This window comes from Nicotiana sylvestris, chromosome 12 (genome assembly GCF_000393655.2).
Source record: "Nicotiana sylvestris chromosome 12, ASM39365v2, whole genome shotgun sequence".
NCBI classification, from domain to species: Eukaryota; Viridiplantae; Streptophyta; class Magnoliopsida; order Solanales; family Solanaceae; genus Nicotiana; species Nicotiana sylvestris.
Window position 1 is genome coordinate 85,729,098 of NC_091068.1, and position 17,320 is coordinate 85,746,417.

Sequence of the window (17,320 nt, forward strand, 5' to 3'; positions counted from 1 at the left end):
AATCGACCCATGACTGCAATGCGCCCGGTTAGCCTTTGTATGGCTTTCACATTATCCACTACCGCGATATCCTCCATTTCTTTGATCTTATCGGGGTTGATCTCGATTCCCCGATTCGATACCATAAATCTGAGAAACTTGCCGGCCCCGGCCCCCAATGCATATTTCTCCAGGTTGAGCTTTATGTTGTATTTCTTGAGTATACTGAAAGTTTCCGGCAAATGCTTCAAATGGTCCTCTTCTTGTAGGGACTTAACTAGCATGTCATAAATATAAACTTCTATAGATTTCCCTATTTGTTGTTCGAACATTCAATTTACTAAGCATTGATAGGTTGCACCAGCATTTTTTAGTCCGAATGGAATTACATTATAATAGTAGGTACCATACTTAGTGATGAACGAAGTTCTTTCCTGGTCTTCCGGGTTCATTTATATTTGGTTGTACCCGGAATAGGCGTCGAGAAAACTAGGGATCTCGTGGCCGATCGTGGCATCGATCATGCAATCGATGTTAGGCAAAGGAAAAGAAACCTTGAGGCATGCTTTATTTAGGCCTTTGTAGTCTACACACATCCTAAGCTTGTTCACCTTTTTAGGGACTACTACTACATTCACTAACCGTTCGGGATATTTTACTTCCTGGATGTATCCTATTTTGAGAAGTTTAGTTACCTCGCCTTTGATGAAAGTGTGTTTGACCTCAGACTGAGGCCTCTTTTTTTGTTTCACTGGGCAGAACTTTGGGTCCAAGCTTAGATTATGAGTAGTGATCTCCGGTGAGATCCCAGTCATATCGAAATAAGACCAGGCAAAACAATCCATATTAGCTATAAGAAACTGAATAAGTTTTTTCCTGAGCTAGGGAGTTAACCCCGCGCCTAGGAATACCTTTCAATCGGACAGATGCTCGATCAAATGATTTGTTCCAGCTCTTCGACCATTGATTTTGTAGCATCAGAATCATCGAGGATTATGAAGGATCGAGCTACCATATAGTCATCATCCTCGTAAGTCCCCTGCTTCTCCGAGTGGATCGAGGCTAGTTTCTGTGGTTGCTATTTAACCTCCTGCTTTCCCTTCGAACTTGACCTTTTTGTTAATAAGAGCGCCGATATCGGTATCACTTCGTCGATGGCAAACATTTCCTTGGCGGCGGGTTGCTCCCTGTAGACTATCTTGACTCCCTCTGGCATTGGGAATTTTAGAACATGGTGAAGGGTCGAAGGCACTGCCTTCATGTTATGGATCCATAGTCTCCCGAATAGGGCATTATACCTCATATCACCCTCAATCACATGGAACTTCATTTCTTGGATGGTCCCAGCCATGTTTACTAGCAAAGTTATTTCGCCTTTGGGGGTTTCACACGCTATATTAAAGCCATTTAGAACTCAGGCCGTGGGTACAACCTGATCCTGTAAGCCGAGCTGTTCTATGACCCTTGATCGAATTATATTGGTCGAGCTACCTGGATCAATCAAAACACGTTTAACTTGAGTCTTATTCATAAGTACAAATATTACTAGTGCATCGTTGTGGGGTTGTTCGATCCCTTCTACATCCTCGTCATTGAAAGACAAGGTTCTTTTTGGTATGTAATCCCGAGTTCGCTTCTCCCTTGTGAACGACACCTTGTTGTGTTTTAATACTGGTCTTTGAGGAGTATCGACCCCTCCAACGATCATTTCAATCACATGCAGTGGTTTTTCCTGCTCGTTCTGTCTACTAGAATCTCTGTTTTTGAAGTGATTCTTGGCCCAATCGCATAAGAATTCCCGAAGATGCCCCTCGTTGAACAATCGGGCTACTCCCCCCCCTTTGCTGCCTAAAATCTTCTGTTTTATGGCCATGGGTGCCATGATACTTGCATATGTGGTTGGTATTTCTCTGGGCCAGATTGGTCTGCAGAGGTCGAGGTCATCTAGTATCCTTGATACGTCTGATGGCTGACACAATAGCTGATGTGTTTACATTGAAGTTATATTCCGACAGTTATGGCGCTTCTTTGGGCCCGGCAACCCTGTAGAAACAACTCTTGTTCATGAGTCCTCATAAACTTTGACCTCGATCATTTCTCCTCTCATTCTGTGTAAAGCTTCACCTAGACCCGCTGCCTCTACAGTCTCCATTGTACGGTTAATATCGATCTCTATTCGACCTTGGCACTCGGTCGATATCCATTTTAATTCTATCCACATGCCTGTTAGGATAAATGGACTCGGAATGAGTCCCCAGTTGATCATCCTCGACCCTGATCTTCAACTAATATCGATTATGTACATCGGCCCAAGACAGCTGGATACTCGATCAAATTTTGCTTCAACTGCTGTGAAGCTATTGAACTCCGAACATTGAGACCTTGAGTAAAATCTTGAATAGCCCAATCGTCGGTGAGCAGTGGCAAATCCATTCTCTCCGTTTGGAACCGAGATACAAATTCCCTGAGCATTTTGTTGTCTTTCTGCCTTACCTTGAAAAGGTTTGACTTTCTTGTTGCGACCTTAATGGCTCCAGTGTGTGCCTTTACAAAAGACTATGCAAGCATAGCAAACGAGTCAATAGAATTAGGCAATAAATTATGATACAATATCATGGCACCCTTCGATAGAGTCTCCCCGAATTTCGTCAGCAACACGGATTCAATTTCGTCATCTTCCAAGTCATTTCCTTTGATGATGCACGTGTACGAGGTGACGTGTTCATTTGGATTAGTCATCCCATTATACTTACGAATCTCGGGCATACAGAACTTCTTTGGGATTGGCTTCGGAGTCACACTTGGGGGGAAAGGATTTTGTACAATCTTTTTAGAATCTAGTCCTTTCAATATTGGTGGTGCCCCCGGGATTTGGTCGACCATGGAGTTATAGGTTTCTACCTTCTTATCATTTTCCTTGATCTTCTTTTCCCCTATCTCGATACGCTTTGTCAATTCTTCGAGCATCTTTATAATACCAGGACTGGTCTCCGATTCCTTCTCCTTCAATTTGATCGAAGCCGATTCGACCCTGTGTATAACTTCTTGGGACAACTCGAGTTTGACCCTACTTGGCATTTGGTTTTGATTTTGGAGCTGAGTTATTGCTGCCTGTTGGGCCAACATTTCGAAGATTACCCGCATGCTGATCCCACCATCTTCATCGCCATGTGCATTCTGAGTAGCTGATCAGGTACCCCAACGGATGCTGCTTTCTGGATCGACGACCAAATTTCCATTGATGGCTATATGCGAACTGACATCGATCGGATCTACAGTCGGAACTCCATCGAGGCCAGCAGGGGGTACAACGTTTCTTAGTGCGATGTTCTCATTCTCGCCGTGGTGGTTGAGATCATTGTCAATGTGTTGAGGTGCTGACTGAGAGTTTGACATTTTTTAATCATGTAATCAAAGACACTTCAAAGAACAAGCGTAAAATAGTGTGTGTTACGAAAATTTGTACCAGGCAATCACTATTATCCTTAGCCCCACGGTGGGCGTGAAACTATTTAACCTAAAAATGGATAACAATTGAATTTATACTGTGATTTTAAGGACACGTGATTTCACTTGGCACAAACTGAGAGAAAACGTAAATTGATATTGAAATTGACAGTAAATAGAGATTAAAGCAAACCAGATAAATCAATTAGCCTTGCCCCTCGAATTTGATCATCCTAGAACAAAGTGAAGATTTAGGTTATACAAGAACAAAGTAACAGAAATATTGAGAGCTTAAGAGAAAGTGAATATATAGCTTTTTGTAACGTTAATCTGGCGTCTTTTACTAATGATTATACCCCCTTTATATAGTAGGAGAGTCCTACTCTTGGTAAAATTCGAAATACAGTAAGAAATCCTATGATTGGCTAAGTAATCGGCCTCCTCTTGAAAGGTGTCATACTTTGCACCGTGATCCTCGCTCAATTGCGAATATTTTATCTTTCCGTTATTCAACCCGGTAAGCTACCCTCAATCTCCATCTTGTTCGGTTCTGATCTTGGTCGATCTCGATTTTGGTCGGTCTCGATCTTAATCGGTCTTATGGTCCCGAGCTTGACAATCTAACTCTGCGCCATAGTCTGATATAAATCGAATCCGATCCTTGACTTATCATGCTCCAACCTCGATCAGTCTCACAAAAAGGGCAAGCCCGATTTTGATTGTATACACATGTTTTATTTTATTTTCCTTTTTTTTCCTTCTTTATCCGGAGAAATAGTTAAGCATTTTCATACTTTGATTTTCTTTTGGAATAAAATTGACCAATTAACAGGTAAGATTCAATATTTTTGTAAAATATTTCATGTTATTTTGAGAGAGAACTCTATTTCATGTTATTCATGAAAGTTAATAGGGAAAATTACTCAGTGTAGCAGTTTCTAAAAATAATAATCAGTAAAATATACATTTTTTGTATATTAATATATAATATACGTATAACATACATGTTATATATATATATATATAACATGTGAGTAGGACATGTTATATATATATATATATATATATATATATATATATATATATATATATATATATTATATTTGACTAATGAATGTAATTATTTTTTTATCGACCAGCCAAATGTGTAACTTGTCCAAGTTAATATTGATCCGTATGAAATTTTAATCTTTGTAGTACAATGTATAGCAGTGTGAAAAGTAAACATGTTAATTATGTTTTCCCTAAGGCCATCTCCAACCTTGCCCCCATCCCCCATAATGGGGGAAATATTTGGGAGAATTTAGCTCCAACCCTCCCTATTTTTGTCCCCAAAATGGGGGATGAATAGTGTTTCCTTAAATATGGGTACACTATTCATCTCCCCGATTACTATTCATCATTTTTTTATTATTTAATTTTTCAATTTATCTCTTTATATATACCTAATTATGTTTATGTAATGTCTTTATAAAATTAATATTTTATCTTAACTTTGGTGTATAATTTTGATAAATTAATTTTCGTGCATTTATTATTTTTATGTAGAAATGGCAGTAGATAAAAATCAACGATTTCAAGAATTTTTATTTCAACATAGAAGAATTAAGGACAAAGATACTCATTTTGCACTTCGTAATGCATTAATAGATCATTTATGGGAGAATACTAGAGGTTGAAGTTGAATATTTATCTAGTATTTCGAATGAATTTTATCGTTATGTAATATGTATTTAATTAATCTTGTATCGCAATGATTTCACTTTTATTTGAATTATTAGTTAATCTATAATAATTGCTTAAAAATTATATTATTTAAAATTTTATGGAATTGTTTTAATTATGGAAATTACAAATTAATAAAAATAAAAGATGAAATTTGTTTAATGAAAATTAAAAAATAAAATTGGAATGAAAGATAGTAATATAATATATAAGAGAGAGAAGAATATAAAAAAGTTTGGGGAAAAAATGGGGAAATGATTGGAGTAAGTTATCTCCAAAATGGGGAAATCCTCATTTTGGGAACCAAAAATGGAGTAAAGGTTGGAGATGCCCTAAATTTATTTGCGTCATATTTTAGTGTAAGCGCTTCTGGATAAATAGATTAAACAATAATTTATTTGTGTGTAGGACGAACATCTTTTCCAAACAAGGTATGATTGATGGTCATTAATTTAGCACAGTAAAGATTAGTGCTATATTTATGTACGTAGTACTTAGTAATTTTCCAAAATTGACCAGTCAACAATAGGAAACAAACCTTAAACTGATATTTAATGTCCGTGTAGATTTCGATGGCTGAATTTGTCTGCTTCTACATATTTATTTAATTTCATGGAACTTATTTATTTCCGGTATTAATTTAGGTGTGCTAATATTTTCGTTGGACGTAAATTTATGTTGTTTTCATTTTCTCTCAAATTTCTTGATATTAGAAATCAATCAAATCATAGACCTACCTCCGATTGGCACAAGATTTACAGCTTTTACAAAATTGTACTAAGGATTTTCTGCATAATATAAGTACTATTTCCTTAATTTGTTGACGTAGTATAAAAATATGCACTAGCTTAAGTTGAAATATGCCACTAGACTGATTTGACCGGTTCACAACCAGTTTTGCTTTTATATCAGGAAAGAGACACTTTATTAAAAGATTTCGAGTCTTTCGCGGTTTTTACCTTCTTTTTTTTTCTCTGTATCACTTTTCTTTTTGATTTTCCTTGGTTCTGCTTCTCTAATCAAGGAAAATCCATCATGTTCATGCATTCATGAAAATGAGAAACATTCTGTACATAACTAAGGTCAGGAAGAAGGTCTTCCACAGAACAAGTTTAACAAATCCAAAAATTAATGAAAAAACATAAACACTATTACTACAAGTAAAATAATCCACTCCCCTTCTATTTTTCCGTCACATTAGGGACCAAAAAGATATAGGAAAAATAAAAAGGCAAAAATATTTCTTCAAATCGACAAACTCATATGCATGTAGATTCTTTTGAGGTGCGTTTGTTCATTCCAAGGATTATTACAATTGCAGTTATATCATCATGATATTTCCTTCTCCTACCAGCTGGTATGCTCATCAACTCTTCCTACTAAATCCTGCAAATTGATGGAAAATTTATTCATATTTATTTAGTAGTATATATAAAGGGGTTCATATTAAATACTTGTATAATAGAACGACAGGTGGAACCGGAGACAGATGAAAAGCGAAATAAGGAGAAACCAGACCAAGGCAGCAGTTTCGGTTGTCACTGGAAGACCTTGAAGGGAATATTACTAATGAAGACAAACCAATATCTGCCACCCGATAACATTCAATAAAGAATATTCTGCAGTATTAAATACACAATCCATTATATATTCATCAATGGCCGTCATAATTGTTATTTAAGAGGGGCTTGATCGTAGGACTTTGTTCCCTAGGTAGGGATATAAATAGTGACTTCAACAGTCATTGTAGGGGACACGAATTTTCTGACAAACTTATGCTATATGCTATTCAAAAGCTCAATAATACTTTATTTCTTGTTTACTGATATTCGTATTACCCCTTCGGAAGCTTTGCTCCATGAACAAGCTATTTGTTGTCTTATCTCAATTTCAACGCTGAGTCTTGCATTTTATTTAATTTATGTATCACTTTGGGATCAAATTGATTCTCCTGTTTATTAACCACGTTACGAATTCAATTGTACTGTTTTACGGGTAAACAGTTTAGAGCCCACAGTGGGGATTAGATAGTTGCGTAATTGAGTTGATCCTTGCATTGATTACAAACATGTTTACTTCTTTGTTTCTTGGCAAAAAGTCATAAAAATGGCAGATAATGATGTCAACATCACGTACAACTTTGATGCCCAAGAAAATCAGCCTCAACATGAGGATTCGATTAATGGTACCCGCAATGAGGAGGATGTAACCACGTCGGTCCATGGCGGGAAATATCCATGACACGTGTAGGAGCCAATTCCCGATGATGCTGAAGACGAGCACGTTGCAGAAATAGTGAGAATCATGAGGGAATAACAAAAGGCTATTATGGGTCATATCTCGTGTCAATATCAAGTCATGACAGAGTTGAGGCAAGCATTATCGGGTACTTCCAACAACGGGAATGGAAGAGGTTTAGTTCCTCCCGATGCTCCCGCAAACCAAATAGCACAAAAGGGTTGATAACAACACCCCAAGGGGTGAGGTCGGCTTCGACGGGGCTGGGGGGAACGGTAGCAGATCTAGTAACAATAACGGAAATGGTCCCTTTAAAACTGAACTCATGCAGTTTATGAGGGAAATAAACACCCGAATGGACAAAATTTCGGGCGCACTGCCAGTGTTGAAAGGACAGGACTCAAAAAAATACACTTAGTTGCCGTTCAAACCAAGCTGCATCGGAGTTAATCCTGAAGTGGTTCAAAAGTTCAGACATGCCAAAATATGATGGGACTTCGGATCCTCAGAAGCACATCACCACCTACACAATGGAGGTAAAAGGAAACAACTTAGCTTTGCACGAGATTGAGTCAGTCTTCCTGAAGAAATTTAGGGAGACCCTCGCGAACGGGGACCTGACATGGTATTCGCTTTTACTCGAGCATTTAATAGATTTTTTAAGATGCTCGCGAATTCTTTTATCAAGGCCATGCCGGGGACAGGAATGTGCACGCCAAAAAGGCTGACATATTCAGAGTTGTGCAAGAAGAGTCTGAACTGTTGTGAGAGTTCATGACCAGATTTCAGAATGAAAGGATGCTACTACCGACCATGCTAGATGAATAGGCAGCTGAGGCATTTACTAAGGGGTTGAACCCATGGAGCTCTAACACTTCTCAGAAACTGAAAGAAAGTCTTCTCGAGTTCCAGGTAACAACATGGGCAGATGTCCACAACCACTAAGAATGAAAGATAAGAATAGAGGATGACCAGCTCAGTTTCCCGGCATCAACCAAGGGTCAGGACCAAGAAAAGAATAAGGAAAAGTTAAAGGATGATTTTGACGTGGATCGACAATCTTCTGAAGGTCATTTTTTGCCCTACAAAAGCGCTGAATGACGCAACTGTGGTTACTGGTCGGCAGACAGATTCACAATCGATAGGAGAGTTGACCATGGTTGGAATAACAGATCATTGGAGGACAAAAAGGTATTGGGCTCCCAGGATTCCACCTACCCCCGATTGTCCGAGTACAACTTCAATGTCGGCGTAGTGGAACTGGTATTGGTGATAAGGAACATTAAGGTAGCATAGTTCCCGAGGTCGATGAGATTCGACTGGCCCCAGTCAGAGGGATTCTAACCTATAGTATGAATATCACAAGACTAACAGCCACCGAACTGGGGACTGTCGACATTGGCACGAAGAGGTGGCAACATTGCTGAAAAATAGCTATCTTAGAGAGTTCTTAAGCGACCAGGCTAAAAATAACTATGGTCGCAACTGGAATAATGCGGAACCCTCGAAGACGGTAGAATATCCTCCTCGTCTAACGATCAGCATGATTTTCGGAGGGAACAATATTAATGGTGTAACCTTTCCAGTCGCAAAAAAAGACAAAGGTATCGGTGACCCATGGCAAATGGCTCTAGGAAGTAGCCGGGGACATATCACCTTCACGGGAGAGGACGCCGATGGACTCATACTACCGCACAATGATGCCCTGGTAATTTCTCTTAATGTTTTATATTTTAAAATTAAACATATTTTGATGGACCCAAGTAGTTCAACCAATATTAACCAATGGAGAGTGCTGGAACAAGCCAAGCTAACCGGAAGCATCATTCCAGCCACAAAGCTCCTTGCTAGGTTCAACTTAGCAAGTGTGACAACCTGAGGAGAGATTCTACTGCCCCACGAATGCCGAAGGGGTAATGAAGACGAACCTGTTTGAAGTAGTAGATGGTGACATGGGCTACAACATTATTCTTGGAAGGCCATGGTACACGAGATGAAGGTTGTGCCGTCAACATACCATTAACTTCTGAAATTCCCAACTCCAAAAGGAATTAAACAAATAAGAAGAGATTATCCAATGGTAAAGGAGATGAACGCAATCTCGATTTTTAGTAGCAAAGGGAAGGAACATGCAGCATGGCAATAATAGGAACCGACGCCTGCTCCCGATCCAAACAAAGTCGAAAGGGGGGGGGGGAGTTGTCGGAATCCTATCATGTACTAAGGTATTTCCAGGTACCAGAAGAAACAGACACACCCAAATCCACAATGCAAGAACTCGAACAAGTTGTATTGTTCGAGAAGTTCTTGGAGAGAAAATTCCACTTGGGGATAGGACTAAACCCGAGATTAGGTCAGGATTTATAGAATTTCTTAAATTTAATGTTGATTGTTTAGCATTGTCGCATGCGGATATGACAGGTATCCAACTAGAGGTGGTCGTTCACAAGTTAAGCCTTGATCCCAACATTCCTCCGGTAAGGCAGAAGGAACGCCCTATTGTCAAGTTTATAAACATGTTTTTCAAAGAAAAGGTAACTCGATTGCTTAATATCGGTTCAATCCATAAGGTAAAGTATCCTGAATGGCTAGCTAATTAGTAGTAGTTCCAAAGAAGAATAATAAATTCTACATGTGCATAGATTATAAGGATCTGAATAAGTCGTTCCTAAAAGACTCGTTCCCATTGATCAAATGATTGATGCGATGACCGGGCACGAGTTGATGAGTTTCCTTTATGCCTATTTTGGGTACAACCAAATCAAAATGAACCGGGAGGATCAGGAAAAAACTTCGTTCATAACGAACTTTGGCACATATTGCGATAACGTGATGTCTTTCGGGCATAAGAACATCAGAGCCACTAATTAGAGGCTTGTGAATAAAATGATAGAAAAACAAATAGGGAAAACAATGGAAGTTTACATAGATGATATGTCGGTGAAGTCTTTGAATGCAGGTGATCATCTTAAATAACTCCAATAAATCTTTGACATCCTAAGGAAGCACAACATGAAGCTTAACCTCGAAAAGTGTGCATTCGGAGTCAGCTCCGAAATGTTCTTATGTTTCCTGGTGTCATAAAGGGGGATCGAAGTCAATCCCGATAAAATTAAAGCCATCGAGGACATTTCTGACTAGTTGTCAAATGTGAAAGAGGTTCATAGGTTAATGGAAAGACTGGCCACTTTAAGCAGGTTCATTTCCCGGTCTTCAGAAAAATTTCATCACTTCTTCTCACTCCTAAAAAACAAGAACAACTTCGAATGGACTCCAGAATGCCAGTAGGCCTTGAAAGATTTAAAAATGTATTTATCGAGCCCTCCGTCACTACTGAAATCAGAGGAAAGCGAACAACTGCTGATTTACTTAGCAGTCTCGAGGGTAGTGATAACTGCCGTTTTAGTCTGTGAAGACGAAGGTACGCAATCTCCTATCAATTATGTTAGTAAAATTTTAATGGGAGCGGAAACTCGCTACCCATACCTCGAAAAATTGGCCTTAGCTCTCGTTAGTTGCCACTCGAAATGTTAGGACTTATTTTCAATGCCACCCGATAGCCAAGGTGACATCCTTTCCCCTGCGGAATATACTTCAAAAGCCTAAACCTTCAGGTCGACTTGCCAAATAGGCAGTTGAAATGAGTGAATTTGACATAGAATAAACTCAGGACTGTGATCAAATCACAAGTTTTAGCCGACTTCGTGGCCTATTTCAATCTCGGACTAATGTTTTTGGCCACCAAAGAAGCAGTGATAGTGTCGGAAACGACATCAGGAGTCTAGACCTTGTTCACAGATGGATCTTCCAACATGAAAGGGTCTAGGATCAGGGTAGTACTAATTATACCATCGGGAGAAACCCTTAGGCGGGGCCATAAGAACTGTTCCCTTGACTAACGATAAGGCCGAGTATGAGGCTTTGATTGCATGACTTGAACTAGACCGAGGACTAAACTCCGAGGTCATTGAAATCAAATGTGATTCCCAGCTAATAGTAAATAAGGTATACGGGATCTTCAATACCAAAGTGGAACCCATGCAGCAATACGTAGTAAAAGTCCAGAATCTGCTTGCACGGTTCAGGGAATAGTCAATCACACACATCCTGAGGGAAGAAAATGCAGAAGTAGATGTACTGGATAATTTGGGCTCGTCCACAGAAATAAAGGGATCTAATTCCGGTACGGTTGTACAACTCATGCATTTGGTATTGGATATGGACTGCTATTATGAAGTAAATGCGACCGGTTTGGTCTGGGACTAGAGAAATGAGATCATCGACTATCTTAATCATGGCAAACTACCCAAAGATCCCGAGGCATCACGACCACTCTGCACTAAAGCGGCTTGTTACTGCTTCAGGGGAGGACAGTTGTATAGGAAGTCTTTCCAAGGCCCATTGGCTTGATGTTTAGGAGCCTCCGAGTCTAATTACGTCATGAGAGAAGTTCACAAAGGATAGGATTAAAGCTAATTAGGGAAGGATACTACTAGCCCCCGAAGGAACAAGACGTTAATGTATTTGTTCAGAAATACGACAAGTGTCAACACCATGCTCCATTGGTGCATCAATCAGCAGAACCATTACATTCGGTATTATCGCCTTGGCCATTCATGAAATGGGGGATGGACATAGTCGGTCCGCCACTGCCAGCTCCCAGTAAGGAAAGATTTATTTTGATTTTAACTGACTTTTTCTAAGTGGGTTGAAGCAGGTCCTTACCAGAAAATCGTCGAGCATGAAGTGGTCGATTTCCTGTGGGAGAATATAATTTGCAGGTTCAGGATACCAAAGGAAATATCTTGTGACAACGGGCCACAATTTATAGGCGCAAAGGTCATAAAATTCCATAAGACTTGAAAATCAAAAGAATCACATCTTCACCATACCACTTGAGCGTAAACGGAGTAAAATTTCCGAACAATTGGAATGTGGCACATCTCAAAAGGTACTATTGCTGATGGGGACCGCTTATACTGAAAGTATATGCTGCACTCTTTTTTCCTTCATCCAGTTTTTGTCCCAACTTGGTTTTTCTGGCAAGGTTTTTAATGAGGCAGCAATAGAAAGCATACTACGAAGGAAACGCTATCAACAACAATAAGATTTTAAACAACAAGCCACTACGGAGTGGTTAAATAGTCTTTGTCTTGATTGCAAAGTTTCTAACGGGAAACAAAGCTTGCTATCGGACCAAAAGCTATCTGACCGTTCACGAGTGCCCCTCACTACAAGCCACTTGGGGGGGGTTAGATAATATTTTTCTCAATAGCAAAGTTCCTAACGGGAAATGAAGCTTGTTATCAGACCAAAGATTATCCAACCGTTCGCTAATGGAATCATTAAAGGAATAAGACTTTCGATGCTCAAATTTGCATTCTTCGCATTCGAACACTGGGAGGAATGATATGAGAATATGGCGGCCTGACTACCACAAGAATCGGGACTACAAAATTCGGGAACAAAGATGTATCATCGGGACCAAAGACTACGTAGCCAGCCCCGTAGAAACAAGTTGTACATATTAGCCACAAGTAATGGCAATTTCCTTTCAGCACAATGAATGCTTATGTACTTTTTAAAATGGGAGGAATAAGAAAAGTCCTTTTATTTTTATCTTGTTTCTTGTCCAAACGATGAATTAATTTTATCATTTGAAAGTTAATCAAGTACTTCAAATGCTAGTGCGGGAATGAACAAGAGAAGTTCTCTTCAAGAGCATCATAAACATAAGAAGGCCTTCTCTTATGAGACCCTCACAGTAAAGGTTAGTTTCGGACGAATTTATGGCCGGAATCAACATGCCATTGGGTAAAAATGCACCCGAAGACTTACATAACTCGACGCAAAAAAGTAAAATTTATGCAATTCATAAACGAAAAAGTACTTTTATATAACAAACGTTCAAAGCAGCACAAGTACAAAAGTATGAAAAGAAAAATAAAGGGAAAATAAAGAAAAAAAAAATAAACTCTGGTGCCCTAGGATAAGTAGGGGATCTGCCGCTGGCTCGGAAGAAACAAAAATAAACTCCGGCACCCTAGGATAAGTAGGGGATCTACCGCCGGCTCGGGACCTTGGCCTTCATCATTGTCCCCTTCAAGTTCTTCCTCGGTTCCCAAGAATGCAGAACCGGAACCAGAAGAGTCAGTTGCATCAGATTGAACTGAGAGGCCCCTTCGGGTAGTTGACTCTAGATCACCGGCCTTGGCGATATTGGCATCAAAGTTAATGACACCCGCTTTAGCCTTTTCCAAGTTTTTTATCCTCATGTTATACATAAAATGTGTTTTTTCAACAATGAGGAAATTTGCTCGGTGTTGGAGTTCTGACTTAAGCTGTAAACCTCGATCGAAAGGTTAGTCTACTCGGATCTTGTGTCTTAAAGGCTGAGATCAAGGTCACCGGTAGTGGAGCTATGGACCTTATTGTGCTCCATGACCCTCTTATACTTCTCTTCCATCTAGGTACGCTTCTCCTCAGCAGTAGTAGCCTCTTTAGTTTTAGAGTTCAAAGCTGCCTCCAAATTATTCAATCTCTCAGTAGAGGCAGCCTCGCGCTCGGCGGCAGCAAGAACATCATTTTGGACCTCAGACCATTTAGCTTTGGCCTCTTGAAATTATACATTTAACAGGGCAGCCTCTTTACTAAAGGCCATCACCTCCTGCTTGCTCTGCTGCAACCGAGCTCCCAACTCACTGGCTTCAGTTGCTTGTGCTTCTAGTGCTGGGAGACGAGCAGCAATTTGATCCCGCTCGGCCAACAGTTGATCCCGCTCGGATGTAAGTTTTTCTATATCGAGGATCAACTTCTTAAGTCACTCGGAAGCAAGGAAGTTATCCTACAAAGCAAAAATTTAAATAAAAATCATGTCATAACAAGACAAGAAGAAATAGTAAAAGGAACAAATATCGTACTACTGCTGCGTTGTGTATGCCATTGTTTAGCATACACTCCCCCACAAGAGAGTGTATTTTCTTCTTATCTTTCTCCGAAGCCAATGACTTCAAGTAATTGGTGAATTTCCTAGGCCGGGACGACAAATGGCACTCAGTGGAAATCGAAGAGAGACTCTCTTCCTCCTTTGGGGATCTGCAGAAGGGGGTGAATAGTTGTGCCCCAAATTCCCATAGTCTGGGAACTTGGGATGAGTGACATCCTCTTCTCGAGTGTCTGAGACCTTTGGGGTAATGTAGATGTTGCTGGTGATGAAGGTATGTCTGGCGTAGAAGGAGATGAAGCTGATGGCATTAGGGGTAGAGAAACAGTTGCAGCAAAAGCAGTGCTAGTTATTGGTTGCTCATCAACCGAAGAAGGAAGAAGCCTAGTACCTAGCCTTATAGTACCGAAAGCAACGATCGGGACTCGGAAGCGAGAATTGGCATCCTCCATTATATCGCACTCTCCCCAGAGCGCTTGGATGTCGTCTTCAGTTGGTGTTATTAGCTCTTTAGATTGAGCATTCTGTTGAGCTAATAAAGGTCATCGTTTCCTCTTTTGAACTTTTAATCCGAGAAAAGATAGATGTTGAACTTACGTGTATGAGTCTATGACTCAGGGAAAGATGGAGTTGTGGCCGGGATGATGTCCCCTGTGGCAACTACAATGCACCGCTCCATCCATCCATGGTTGTTGTCATCATCCATGCTGGTAAGTAAAGCAAGAAGGAGTTGAGTGCAAAGAAGTTGAGAGAGTTCGAAAAACGGTAAAGTGTAAAAGAAGAACAATAAGGCATATAATTAGAGGAATATGCGACTAAAATCGTGGCCATGATTACCTCGAGAACCGGCAAAAGTATTGATAAATCGTAGAGTGACATGTGTTCAGAATATTAAATGCGGAGAGACGTGTGTCTAATCAAGCGTCAAAAACTTTTCATAGGGGATTAAAAAATTTCCCGCCAAGAAAGGTATCTTCACCAACTTCCGGACGACACAAAGATGTGCTGCTAGAAGCATGGGGACTATCTGTATTGGGTAAAATCGCTTCGTATTAAATAATTTTAATAAGAAATACATGGAACCGGAGAAAGACGGAAAGTGAGAAAGTAGAAACCAAGATCGGGGGCAGCAACTTCAATTGGCACCGTGAAGATCCCAAAGGGAATATTGCTAATGAAGACAAACGAATGTCTGCCATCCGATAACATTCAATGAAGAATATTCTGCAGTATTAAATACATAAACCGTTATAAAAAAATTGGCATTCATAGCATGCCGTTACACATTCATCAATGGCCTTCATAATTGTTAATTTAAGAGGGGCTTGATCCTAGGACCTTGTTCCTAGGTAGAGGTATAAATAGTGACTTCAACCGTCATTGTAGGGGACACGAATTTTCTGAAAAACTTATGCTATATACTACTCAAAAGCTCAATAATAGTTTATTTCTTGTCTACTAATATTTGTATTACCGCCTTCGGAAGCTCTGCTCCCGGAACCAAGCTATTTGTTGTCCTGTCTCAATTTCAATATGTTATGTCTTGTATTTTATTTAATTTAACTCTCGTTTTGGGATCAAATTGATTCGCTTGTCTATAAACCATGTTACAAATTAAACTGTATTATTTTACGGGTAAACAATATAGTTAAGCCTCTTTATAATAATTATTCTTTATAACAATTATCTTATTACAATGAATAAGTTATTTTTTGGACTGCTTTTTCATATTATATTGAAATCTATAATAGTATTTAGTATAACAGTCAAAAACATATTGAGACAAACGATATCATTGTTTAATACTCCTTCCGGTCACTTTTACTCAGCACCTTTTGACTTTTCACGCCCCTTAAGAAATAATAAATGAAGCGTATAATTTACCATGATACTCATATTAATTGATGCATTTTTATTGGATTTGAGAAAATGATTTGAAATGAGTAATAAATATTATGGGTAAAACAGAAAGAAATTTGTTGTCTTCTCTTGATATGCGTAAAGTGCCCAACAAAAATCGAACATTTATTTTTAGTATACATGCCAAGTAAGAGAGAAAGTGTGCGTGGGAGAGAGAAAATAGATTAGAGCTTAATTTTCACAAGAGATTAGAGAGCACTTACTACACAACTTTTCCTTTAATTTGTGCCTAGCCTAACGTAGGAAAGTGTAATTACGAGGACCAATTGTTGTTTGTTTTCCACTGGATAATTATTAAGGGTGTCCAAATACTGATTCAGTGTACTTGGACGTACTGGAAGCTTCTATAATTCAACCAGCTGAACTTTCAGATTGAACTCTACCTCAAACAACAGTACAGGCCCCTTTTTTCTTTTAAGTTATTAATTCCTCGTCTTTCTATTAATTCGATCTCTATTTATGATGAGTACTGCATCACATCCTCACGTTTGCTGTTTCTTTGTCTTACTATAATGTGGCTTCTCTCTCTCTCTCTTTATTTCACCAATCACAACCTTTCACTTTTTCCATTTGTACACTTTCTTTGAAAGACAAGTGTGAAAGGAGCTCACGGATTATGGCTTCTTATTTGGACAAAGAAGTTCTAGAAAAGGCAGTTTTTTCCATCACTTTTCAGCAACGTGCCTAAATTCCTGCATTATTTTCCTTGTCCTACTCAAGCTTCCAGAATGACAGTATATTTTGCCTACTTCCTCCCTTCCATAATATCGGCTGCTTTTCATGTTTGAGATCAAAATTATGTGGACTTTAATTAATATTTTAATATTAGTGAAAAATTAAATTTATAGTTTTAAAATATCTACGCATTAATTATAAAATATTGAGTTGATCTAATTTAATTCAATTTTAAAAATTAATCAAATTGACTCTCAAAAAGAGAAACATAATGATTAAGAAGGGACGGATAAAGTACTTATTAGAGTATAGTATAAATAGAGTTATTTGAGTATATACAACTTTTCATCAAATCGAACTCAGTTGAACTTTTGGACATGTTCCTAACATAAG